The sequence below is a fragment of the Sarcophilus harrisii genome, chromosome 3 (assembly GCF_902635505.1).
Source record: "Sarcophilus harrisii chromosome 3, mSarHar1.11, whole genome shotgun sequence".
In the NCBI taxonomy this organism is placed as follows: domain Eukaryota; kingdom Metazoa; phylum Chordata; class Mammalia; order Dasyuromorphia; family Dasyuridae; genus Sarcophilus; species Sarcophilus harrisii.
Genome location: NC_045428.1, coordinates 255,238,636 through 255,251,432, shown reverse-complemented (window position 1 = coordinate 255,251,432; position 12,797 = coordinate 255,238,636). Strand labels below are relative to the sequence as shown.

General features: G+C 34.7%; 1 protein-coding gene across 3 annotated transcripts in view; it reads left to right on the top strand.

Moving 5' to 3' along the window:
- The first annotated feature begins 442 nt into the window (after positions 1-442).
- Positions 443-12,797, top strand: part of SYTL5 (synaptotagmin like 5) — a 205,887-nt gene continuing 193,532 nt past the window's right edge. For all 3 annotated transcript variants that reach the window (XM_031959435.1, XM_023498919.2, XM_031959434.1), the window contains exon 1: positions 443-669. The gene's annotated coding sequence lies outside the window, so the exon portion shown is untranslated. The remainder of the gene's footprint in view (positions 670-12,797) is intronic.

Below are 12,797 nucleotides of genomic sequence, written 5' to 3'. Positions count from 1 at the left end.
TCTCTTGGCAGCCACAGATCCTGGTAATGCTGCTGCGCAGGGTGTGTGGGGAGGAAGGTGTGGGGAGTCACAGGTGAGCATCATTGGAAGGTCCCGGGGTTGCAAGGTGATGCCCTGATGTCGGAACAAGGTACCCTGAGACTGAGCAAAGAGACAGAAGCTGAGGTCAAGCGTCGGACTCTCTCTCTCTCTCTCTCTCTCTCTCTCTCTGTGTGTGTGTGTGTGTGTGTGTGTGTGTGTGTGTGTGTGTGTGTTTGGTGGGGCGGCAGCAGCATCCCCAGGGCTAAGCTTTCTAGTTCTATTGGCTTTGCTAGGGCCGCCCCCAGGCTGGGAGAGAGGGGAAGGGAGGAGAGCCGAGAAGCTGGTAGGAAGAAGGCTTCCATTGCCCTATGATTAGGGATAATAAAGAGTAGGCTCTCTTTAGGCTCTCGCTAAGGTTACCTGAGGGGGGGGCGGGCATTGTGTGGGAAAAAGCTGGTGCGGAATGAGTGAGTCACACTGATCTCCCGGGGCTCCAGAAGTCAGGATTTCTCCTCCGGGCTCCGGATCCCCATTCACACCAAGTCTTCAGCATTTATCTGACTCGTTACTGCAGGATGGAGCCAGCAGACAGCTTCAGCTCTTCTAGAGTATTAGCAAGTCCCGCTGCACAAACCAGGTGAAGTACAGGTAAATAACTATTTGATCCTGATCTTGGAGTAACTGTGTGTGCGTGTGTGTGTGTAAGAGAAAGACACACAGAGAGAGGCAGAGAAAGTGAGGAAACAAAGAGAGAGAAAGACAAGGAGAGAGAGAGAGAGAGAGAGAGAGAGAGAAAGAGAGAGAGAGAGAGAGAGACCGAGAGACACACACAGAGAGAAACAGAGAGACAGAGAGAAAGAGAGACAGACACAGAGAGAGAGACACACACACAGAGAGACAGAGACACCGAGAGAGAGACAGAGAGACACACACAGAGAGAAATAGAGAGAAACAGAGAGACAGAGACAGAGAGAGAGAGAGTTAGGCTTAAGAAAAGAGAGGATATCTAATCGTTGGACAGAATGAAATATGATGCTGTTATGTTTCACTATGTCCCTGGTATCTTCAAATGTCCCAGTATTATATTTTGAAAATAAAAAACTGTTATTTAAAAAATCCCATATTCTATTCAAATGGAGAAAAATAAAGTAATTTTTAAACCACAACCCAATCCCCCCTCAACTCTTTATATTCTAAACAATATCGGGAGGTGAGTTCAGAGATGTATGATTTATTATAGTCCTTTACTTCACTGGTTTCCTTTTGCTCTGTGATGTGCAGGGTATTTTACTAGAGACTGAGATAAGACTCTGGAACTTTTTCTCTCCCAGGAACAATATCTGATTTGGTGTCTGTAACCATCTAATTATTTATAGTATGAAAAGGTTCATCAATTTCCCCCTCCTCCCCTCCAACACCCCCTACCCAGATACCATTGATGTGACTATTACAGTTAGGCTAAAGGAATTCAGCAAAACAATTCATGTAAATATTTTATTTTAATTTATTCCAAAAATTTATAAAATGAGCAAAACTGAAGTGTTTAACTTGATTTCTTTATTTTTAGACACATCCCAAAGCCCCTCTATAAGAACCAATTCTGATTTCTTGAAACATTTTAATAACATAAGGCTGTATGGTTGCCACCCCCCATCTTTCTTAGTTGGAGAAATGCACTTCCACTAAATATTCTTGCCTAAAGTTGGAGAAGGATTGAAATAAGCTCAACTGGACGTCTAGAAATGAGTATACTGTGAACTATTGTTAAGAACAGCTGTAGAAGGTGTGATAATCTCCTAGAATATGAACATTTGTAGTTCCTCGCTAGAGTTGTTGATTCATTATCAAAGCTTTATGGTTTGATGAAATTTCAACAGGTGGCCTTATCTCTTATCATTGCCATGTCTGTTATATTAACCAGTCTTACAGAGGTGTAAAGAAAGCTTCCCCTCAGCCCCTTGAAAAAAATAAAATCTATGATTATATTTTTCAACTGAAGGTACAAAAAAGATACTTCTGATTCCTGCCTGGTATGTTTTGTTTTGGAAGTAGTAGTCTATATGAAAGAGGAAGAATTGCCTTCTTGGTAGAACATTCTTACAATCTGCAATAGTTTAATCAAACCAGTGGCACCTTCTAAAGCTGACCAAAAATGATTGGAAGAAGAATGGAAACAATTGCAAAGGCATAAACATTTTACCACATGACCAGGATTGTTTTTTAAAATAATTCAGTTCTTGAGCTGTGAACATTATGAACTCTCACTAATTACACTTAATACAAAAAGAGAAATGAAAGAAAAATGAAGTGTTTCTGATTCTGGGGAAGAAATTATTTAAACTCAGAATATATCAATGATAATGAAATTAAAAGCTGAATCATAGAGCTACAGTATTTTGAAGCTGAAGGAGACCTTAGAGATCCTCAGTCCCAAACTGTTTTATAAAGGAGGATATTAAAATTCAGAGAGGTGAAGTGATTTTGTTAATAGAGTGAATAGCAGATATGGAAGATATGTTTATAAAGGAATAAGGTTTTTTTTTTTAATCCACAAGTGTAATTGAACCTGTATATCCAAGTGAAAGTTAAAAATAGTTACCTTGGGAAAGATAATTTACATTGCAACAGGACTATTAGTATTTCAGTATTTGATTTTTTGATTGATTTTGATTGATTCAGTATTAGATAGTATTTGAGTATTTAATTACTCAAAACATCTAAAAAATTCTCTTTTAGACTTTTCTGAAGAGCCTATAGGAAGCATATTATTTTAAAAGATCTTCAGTGATAGTGAAACCTCTTCTTTTCAGGGCAGATTTAATTTTTTTTTATTATTTTTTGCAAAATGCCAGAAGTTATAATGTATTAAATGTTGAATGTGGTAGGGATCAAGCTAAATTTTTGGTAAAAAAAAAATGAAGTGATTGAGATAATACCAGTTCTGAATCTGAATACCATTATAAAAAAGGAACAGCAATGACATAGATATTCATGAATGTATGTGTGGTATTTATTATAGAGGTTTTCTTGAAATGGAAGCTTATTCCTTTATATTTTAAATTCTCTCATGTTCTGCTGTACATGTGACATTGTTAGTTTTTCTTTTCCTATTCTATTTAAGTTTAAAATAAATCTGAAAATAGTCCCTTCCCCCCAAAAAAGAATGGTTAGAAATGTTTTGAGCATTGTAGGAATAAATGTACAGTCTTTTTTGCAGACTAGTTTGATGAACAATTTTCAGTTGAATTTTGGTATATTTATTCAAAAAATGAGTCATTTATAGTCTCATTTACTGCCTGGAGAAAAACCATTTAAAGATGTTTAGGAATTAGCAAAAAAAAAAAGATATAGATATATAGCCATATCTGCAATAAATGGGGACAGGATTAGGAATAACCAAAACTTTTTGAAATGAGGTAGCATGAAATATATATTAAGTAGTAGAAAAGGGATGAAAGAATCCTATGACAGAGGCATTTTCTACTCAACATTTTAAAAATTTTCTTTGATTTAGAAGGTATGTAGAGATTTCAGTATTACAAAATCATTATTCTGTAATATTACAAACAATTTTGGATTTTTTTCTTGTGTTGAAAAAAGTTCTGGGTATTTATTTAAATTCTGGCAAAGAGTAGTTTGCCATATTTGGAAAACATCTTATAATTGAAAGAAATCATTTGGATAAATATTACATATCATTTTAAGATAATCTCCATTTATTCCCATGTTCTCTACTGGTTTTAATAGGAATGGATGCTGTATTTTATCAAAGGCTTTTTCTATCTCTATTGAAGTAATCATATGATTTCTGTTGGTTTTGTTATTGATATGGTCAATTATGCAGATAGTTTTCTTACTACTGAACCAACCCTGCATTCCTGGTATGAATCTCACCTGGTCATAATGTATATTCTTTGTGATATATTTTTTTAATCTCTTTGCTAATATTTTATTTAAAATTTTTGCCTCAATAGTCATTAGGGAAATTAGGTCTAGGATTTTCATTCTCTGTTTTGGCTCTTCCTGATTTGGGTATCAGTACCATATTTATGTTGTAAAAGGAATTTGATAGAACTCTTACTTTGCCTATTTTTCCATTTTACAGTATTGAAATTTATTGTTCTTTAAATATTTGATAGAATTTACTTGTGAATCCATTTGATTCTGGGGATTTTTTCTTATGAAGTTCTTTGATGGCTTTTAAATTTTCTTTTTCTAAGATTGGATTACTTAAGTATTTTATTTATTCTTTTGTTAATCTAGATAATTTATATTTTTGTTTATATTCACACATTTCATTTAAATTGTCAAGTTTACTTGCATATACTTGAGCAAAAATAGTTCCCAACAATTGTCTTAATTTCCTCTTCATTGGCAGTGAATTCAATCCTTTCATCTTTGATAACAGTAATTTGTTTTTTTTTTCCTTTTTTAAATCAACTTAACCAGTGGTTTATTTTTTTCATTATTTTTCCCCCATAAAACCAGCTTCTAGTTTTATTTGTTAGTTCATTGGTTTTCTTAATGGAAGAAATAATTTGAATACTCAGATCAATGATCAAATTTACTAGGGAAAAAAAGGAAAAATTCTTAAGATAACACAAGCAATTATGCACTAGATTCTCTGATCATGAAAGTTTTTTTTTTTTTTTGACTTAATTGGGCATTTTGGGAAAATATAAAAATTCCTCAAGGCCACAAGGGGAAAAATTTACAGATGAATTTGTAAATACTTCAAAGATCTATAGTTTTGTTGCTCTTTCAGAGTCATAGATCATACAAGTCTTCTATTGCTTAGTGGACACTTTTCATGGGTTGCTGTAGTTTCAAAATCCATCACCCTGAGAGCAACATTTTGGTGAACTTCTTGGATCTTAAACTGGTCACTGGACAACAGACATGAAGACCATTGCTAATCTACTTCATGGGACCAGCTAGAACTCAAACTCTCTAAGATCCTTCAAAAATCCAAGATTTTTTAAAATTTATTTATTTTATTATTATTTTTTAATTATATCTTTTTATTGACAAGATATATGCATGGGTAATTTTTCAGCATTGATCCTTGCAAAACCTTCTGTTCCAATTTTTTCCTTACTTCCCCCCACCCCTTCTCCAGATGGCAGGTAGACCAATATGTTAAAGTATATGTTAAATACAATATATGTATACATATCCACACAGTTATTTTGTTGCACAAGAAGAATTGGATTTTGAAATAATGTATAATTAACCTGTGAAAGAAATAAAAATTCAGGCAGACAAAAACAGAGGGACTGGAAATGCTAAGCAGTGGTTCACACTCATTTCCCAGAGTTCTTTTACTGGGTGTAGCTGGTTCTATTAATTATTGAACAAATAGAACTGATTTGATTCATCTCATTGTTGAAGAGAGCCACGTCCATCAGAATTGATCATCATACAGTATTGTTGTTGAAGTATATAATGATCTCCTGGTTCTGCTCATTTCACTCAGCATCAGTTCATGTAAGTCTCTCCAGGCCTTTCTGAAATCATCCTGCTGGTCATTTCTTACAGAACAATAATATTCCATAATATTCATATACCACAATTTATTCAGCCATTCTCCAATTGATGGGCATCCATTCAGTTTCCAGTTTCTGGCCATTACAAACAGGGCTTCCACAAACATTTTTACACATACAAGTCCCTTTCTCTTCTTTAAGATCTCTTTGGGATATAAGCCCAGTAGTAACACTGCTGGATCAAAGGGTATGCACAGTTTGATAACTTTTTGAGCATAGTTTCAAATTGCTCTCCAGAATGGCTGGATATATTCACAATTCCATCAACAATGTATCAGTGTCCCAGTTTTCCCACATCCCCTCCAACATTCCACATTATCTTTCCCTGTCATTCTAGCCAATCTGACAGGTGTGTAGTGGTATCTCAGAGTTGTCTTAATTTGCATTTCTCTGATTAATAATGACTTGGAGTATCTTTTCATATGGCTAGAAATAGTTTCAATTTCTTCATCTGAAAATTGTCTGTTCATATCCTTTGACCATTTATCAATTGGAGAATGGCTTGATTTCTTATAAATTAGAGTCAATTTTCTATATATTTTGGAAATGAGGCCTTTGTCAGAACCTTTGACTGTAAAAATGTTTTCCCAGTTTATTGTTTCCCTTCTAATTTTGTCTGCATTAGTTTTGTTTGTATAAAAGCTTTTCAATTTGATATAATCAAAATTTTCTCTTTAATGATCAATAATGATCTCTAGTTCTTTGGTCACAAAATTCTTCCTCCTCCACAGGTCTGAGAGGTAAACTATCCTATGTTCTTCTAATTTATTTATAATCTCATTCTTTATGCCTAGATCATGAACCCATTTTGACCTTATCTTGATGTATGGTGCTAAGTGTGAGTCAATACCTAGTTTCTGCTATACTAATTTCCAATTTTCCCAGCAGTTCTTGTCAAACAGAGAATTCTTATCCCAAAAGCTGGGCTCTTTGGGTTTGTCAAACACTAGATAATAATCTAGTTATTATTATAATAATCTAGTAATAAAGTTATTGACTATTTTGTCCTTGGAACCTAACCTATTTCATTGATCAACTAGTCTATTTCTTAGCCAATACCAAATGGTTTTGGTAACTGCTGCTTTATGATATAGTTTTAGATCTGGTACAGTTAAGCCACTTCATTTGAAAAAAATCCAAGATTCTTTCCATACCATGATGCGCCATCAGAATAGCCTTTGATAGAGGATGGAGGGTACTGAAGTACTTTTTAGGCAACCAAGATGGGGAAGAAACTCTTCAGTTTTATCTTTTATAATATCAGAGAGATATGTTGACCTTAGAGAGAATACAGAAAAGGATAAAAAAAATTACAAACTGAGAAAATAAGACCTATGATGGAAGAACATAGGTCTACTATACTTCTATGTGTAGTAGAACGGATACTCACTATGTTATTCAGAATTGATTTTTGATTTTGAATCTCACTATCAGTGTGACCTAGAGCAAGTCCATTAATTTCTCCTGTTGATTGCAGTTGAACTCTATAAACCTAGAAGGAGGGGAATCCCTAACTGCTCTCAATCTTATGACTTAGCTACTGTGATCCTAAAACTTATATGTGATTATTTATTCAAGAAAGAGAAGGCTAAGAAGGAGCCGGTGAGGAGGAGGGGAGGAATTAACTCAATATTTATTAAGTGCCTCCACTGTTCAGAACACTGAGGAGACAAATAGCATAAATAAAGTATAATCTCTGCCTTTGTAGTACTTCTTAGTTTTTATCAATCAGTTCACAAGCATTTATTAAATGTTTACAATGTGCAAGACACTGTGATAAGTGCTGGGGATATAATTATAGAAAATGAAACAATCTCTACTTTTTTTATTTGGCAAGTCAAGTGAGGTTAAGTGATTTGCCCAGAATCACATGGCTAATAAGTTAAAGTGTATGAGGCTGAATTTTTATTCAGGTTCTCCTGACTCAGTACCAATGTTCTATCCATTATACCACCTAAATGACCCAATGTATAATCTTAAAGGCAGTGAAGGGGATAAAAAGAGGTGACAGCATTACTTGTTTACTCCCTATTAAGCATCTTGGAAAATTCGAATTTGAATTTGAAATTTGAAATCAGATAGATTGACAGACCTGAATTCAAATTTGATCTCAGATACTTAATACTGTGTAACCTTGGGCAAGTCACTTAACCCCAATTGCCTAAGGGGAAAAAAAGAACTACAGCTTCCTAAAATTATTCCCACTTCCCACTGACAACAATGACCCAGATTTTATATGCAGAGAACCTGACTCATTGTGCAATAAACATCTTTGGACATTTTTCCCTAAAATATCTGGAAAGGTATTTACTGGAAGAGTCCCTTTATTTTATTTCTTACCAAATTCAAACACAAGAGATGGGAGATATTCAGCAAAAGGAAACTGATTCTTATGAGAGCCCATGGTTTGCATTAATTTCTTACATAAATACAACTAACTGAGTACAAGTAGATAGTGTCATTTCAGTTACTCTTATTTGTGATTCACATAAAGCTGAAAGGTTCAGCAGCATTTTAAAATGAGACCTCACAAAGTCATACATTGATTACAAATGGTCCTGGGCAAGGAAGCCTTAGTTAGAAGCCTGAAGAAGAAAGTCCCTACTCCAATTAAGAGAGGTATCGTATCTATATCTATATCTGTCTATCTATCTATCTATCTAACAAGCATTTATCTCCATTCTACTCCATTCTAATTAAGCAAAATTTTAAAAAGAAAAAAAATTCTAAAAAGCAATAAATGCCTAGTCAAGTGAGGTAAATTCCCTTATTGACTATGTCTATAAATGCATGATTCATTTTGTATTTTTGCATTTTGAGTCCATCAACTTCCTTACAAAGGAGTAGCCGTATTTCAACTTTGTCCACTGGAATCATGGTTTGTGATGACATTGATGAGAATTCTGAAGTCCTTCAAAGTCCCTTTTCTTTATAGACAAGTAAAGAGGCCAATAATAAATACCTGTTATTTTCCAGGTACCTGCTGAACTAGGATATAGTGTCAGAGATGCTTCTTCAAAGGCTATCTGAGTAAGCCACCAGGTGGCACTGTGGGCTAGAATTGCCCCAGCTCTCTCACTACATCTGCACAAGCTGCCATTGCAGTGAGATGCTGTGTCTAATTGAGTCACTTGGTCAAAGATTAATATCTTAACTACTTAAAGTCTATATGAAACACCTGGATTTATTAGTGTTAGGTTTCCTCCCTGTGCTTCCTAGATCCTTATGTAAGGGTATGAATGCATTTCCTGCAGTAATTCATAGTTTATCAAATGACTCAGCTCCAATATTATTGAGATGCTAAATTCTTTCCCAATTCTATTTGTCAGGAAAGCATTCCTTAGTCACAAGTAGATTAAAAAACCACAGGGAAAATAAATCTAACAGTTCTGCCTCTAAAACAGCAGAGGAGTCAATAATTCAATAATTCACTGTTCCCAGCGAAGTCTAAAAATCTCACCTCCATCTATCCAAGTTTCTCCTGTTCCTGTGAAAATATTTACAATGACTATATTGGCAGATGGTTGTCCTTCAAACATTCTTACCTCAAAAGTTTAAGGAGTGGAACAGTTTCCATCTTAATTCACCATTTTCAATTTCCAGTGTCTAGCTGGATCTTCTGTAACAACTACCATTTCAACTATTTTATAAGGGCTCTTCATCATCCTTCTCAAAAGTCAATAGTCAATAAACACTTAATAGGTACCTACTATGTACAAGACATCATGCTAAGTATTAAAGGTGCAAATACAAAAAAGAAAGACAAGACCTGCCCTCTAGAAGGTTACAATCTATATGGGAAAGACTTCCGCAAAAGGAAGCTGAAAAAGGGTAGGGGAGGGAAAGGTATACTACTGGGTGGTATGGCGGACATTTCAGAGATGTCCCAAAGTAGTACAGTCAGGTGGTCATTTAATCTTGTCATTTGATGAGGTTTCCCAGTGCTGAGGTTCTTAGGGTATGATAGAGAACTTATAGAAATCCCAAATTAATGTAGTCCAATGGAAAATAACGTAGTCTAATGGAAAATGAGGGAAAAGCCCCCCCTTTTTTTTTGGTTCTTAAAGATGATAGGAAAATACAGAGTAAAAGAAAAACTCCACAAAGCAGGGATTACATATTTTTAACCTTAATATTCTTCTGGTGGTACAATATTGTTTCTCTGGATATAGATGGACTGTTGTTCAGTCAAGTCCAGCTCTTTATGACTTCATGGACCATAGCACTCCAGGTCCTTCTATCCTCCACTATCTCCTGAAATCAGTCCAGGATCATTGTCACTCTGCACAATGATGCCTGTTTAATCTTTGTAAAACCACATATACATCTTTTCTTTTAGTTGTTATTTTGTTCATATTTTTTCATCTTCTATAAAGAACAAATTCTTCAGTTTAGCATTCAGAGTTCTCTGTAATCATGTCAAATCTGCCTTTCTATCCTTATCCTGACTACTTTTCAGGGTCCGTGCAAACATTACCGATGTGCTCCCTCCTCCTTCCTTCTGATCTTTGTGAAAGCTACTCTTTCTTCATGAAACATTTTCCCCATATTCCATCTCTACATGTTAAAATTCTCTCCTCTCTTTGAGTCACAGTTCAAATGGCATTGCCTTTCCCAAACTCCTCAAGCCTTTCTCTTTAATCATAAGTAATCTCTCCATTTTCTTAACTGTGTTAACTCTGACAGAAAAAACAAAGATTCAGAGGAGAGAAATGACTTACCTGAAGTCCAGACTGGAGGCCTCATTCTTATTCCTAACTCTGCCATTCAGCATCCTTATATTGAATAGGCTATTTTACTTGTATGGCTTTCAGTTCTTAGATTAAAGAGATATCTTCCACCTTTATATTTTATTATAAATTAATTGCAAGCATAAAAGTTTATGCTAGAGATAGACAATGAGGGGTGAAGCAGAAAAACCTATCTATCTATCTTTTAAATTGGCCAAATTCTACATTTTCAATAAACCTTCTTGGGTGATGGCCATTGGATCACTGATCTGCCCTCTACTCCCATACTGTATAAAAAATATTTGGAGGTTGTTTTGGCATTTAAATGACAATAACCACCAAATCACTACCCTTGTCCTCCATACAAAACAATTGGGAGTTGTTTTGGCTCTTGGATCAGGAAAATACATGGAATTTTTGCCTTCCAGATCAATTCTATAGCTTCTAGTTTTGTTTTTGTTGCTGTTGTTGTTTTTTCTAAATCATGAAATTTTGAAAAAATGATTTCTAGCTTAATGTTGACCAATGAGAATTTCTGAGATCCCAAGTTCTTTTGGCCATAATCCTGCAGCCAAACTTATCTGGCCTAGCAACATAGTGAGGCACAAAGGGGACAAGTATTACCAATTTCTTGCATACTTACGGTTTCTCTGTGTACTTCCATACCAGGGTGGCTTGTGAGCATTATGAGATCATGTCATTTGTGTCTAAGATACTCCTTTCATGGGGCAATGGAAAGAATACTGGTTTGGTTTTGGATTCAAATACTCACAGTATAAATAATATCCTGCTATTTACTTCCTGTGTGCCTATTTAATACTTCGGTTTCCTCATTTGTAAAGTGAGGGTACTAGACTAACTTTTAAGGTTCCCCTCAAAAAACTAAATTTTTGATCTTGTGAAATTTTTTTTTTTTTTTTTTTGCTCAGGGTCACACAGCTAGGAAGTGTTAAGTGTTTGAAGTCACATTTGAACTCAGGCCCTTTTGACTTCAGGGCTGGTGCTCTATCCACTGCATCAACTAGCTGCCCCCTCCCCCCTTTTTTTTTTTGGCAAAAAGAGCCATATTTTTTTTTCCTTCCTTCTGTATATGATCTGGCAAGGTGCATGTGAATGATACCAGGTGATTCAATAATATACACATAAGACACACCAGACTATGTAAACAGGGAGTTTGACCCTTATTTTTCTCTTGTACAGGTACATAAGGAAGTCACCATAAGGGTAAATAATAGTTTATTACCATCTTTCTTTATGAGGGAAGAATTCCCTTACTTCATTTGCAAATATGGATCATATTTATTGACTGTGTGTCTTGAGACCAAGAGATATCATCAATCAGTTCTAGAGGTTTCACAGGCTAATTCTTAGCAACTCCTTTGCTATCCCCTGTCCATCCTTTCCAATAGCACTGTCTTATACCTAAACACAGAGGCAGATAATAGAAGGACAAAACAAAACAAAACCCTTATACTTGTGAATGCTATAGCTGTCCTTTATAGTGTCTGCCCAGTTCTGATTCATACTGCTAATTGGATGAGAAAACAATACTGCTGCTGAATATAAGGAAAGGAAATGAGTGAAAGTATATCAGTTCTGCAAAATACTATTGATGAAATTTGTGCTATGGAACCTTTATTTATTATTTTATTTTTCTCCTTTAGACTTAGTCAAATGTGAATATTTGCAGAAATATTTCTAGTTTTCTAGTTTGTTAAATATTTCATTTGGTTAAGTGTTTTTTTTGGTTTTGTTTTTGTTTTTAAATAGTAATGTGGTAGAAAAGGGGCTAGATTTGATGCTCATTGTATGACTATAGACAAGACCCGTGGCTTTTCTGAACCTTAGACAATTCTTTTAGACTGTGAGTTAAAAGTGTGTTATGATTTATTTAGTCATGGTTTCTAGGGAGACTGAAGACTATCAAACCATCTCTTCTTGACCTGTTTTCAGATCATGTTTTAAAATAGTAGATATATTACATTTTATTTTTTTCCAGCCTCTTGACTTTGTTCTAATATTTCTTATCTCCTGGAGTTATTGAGTTTTGTTTGTTCTCTTCTATTATTATTAAGAGAATCTACTATTTGAATAAGATTTTCTACCATAAGTTCTAAACTTTTAATTTCTATTTTTCTCTCCAGAGCTCCTATTCCATTATTAATTTCATTTTTAAAAATCTTTTCTTTTATTTCTTCCACCCATATTTGGAGCCCTTATGGTAAACCATCAAAAACAACAACAACAACAACTTTGCGATTTGGTTTGTATATGTCATAAACTTTGTTTCTCTCTTAATTCATAATTTTTCTTCTTTGTATTTTTTGTATTACACATGTTTCCAGGCTCAGTTTCTCATTTAACTTTGGTTCATAGCCAACTTAAATTCTGCGATTGGATAGTCAGACTCTATTTGGGGGCTCTTGCTTATGATTTCCACCTCTTTTTAGAATATCTTCAGTTGGAATGTTGAGGGTTTCCATTCATACTAGAGTGTTTC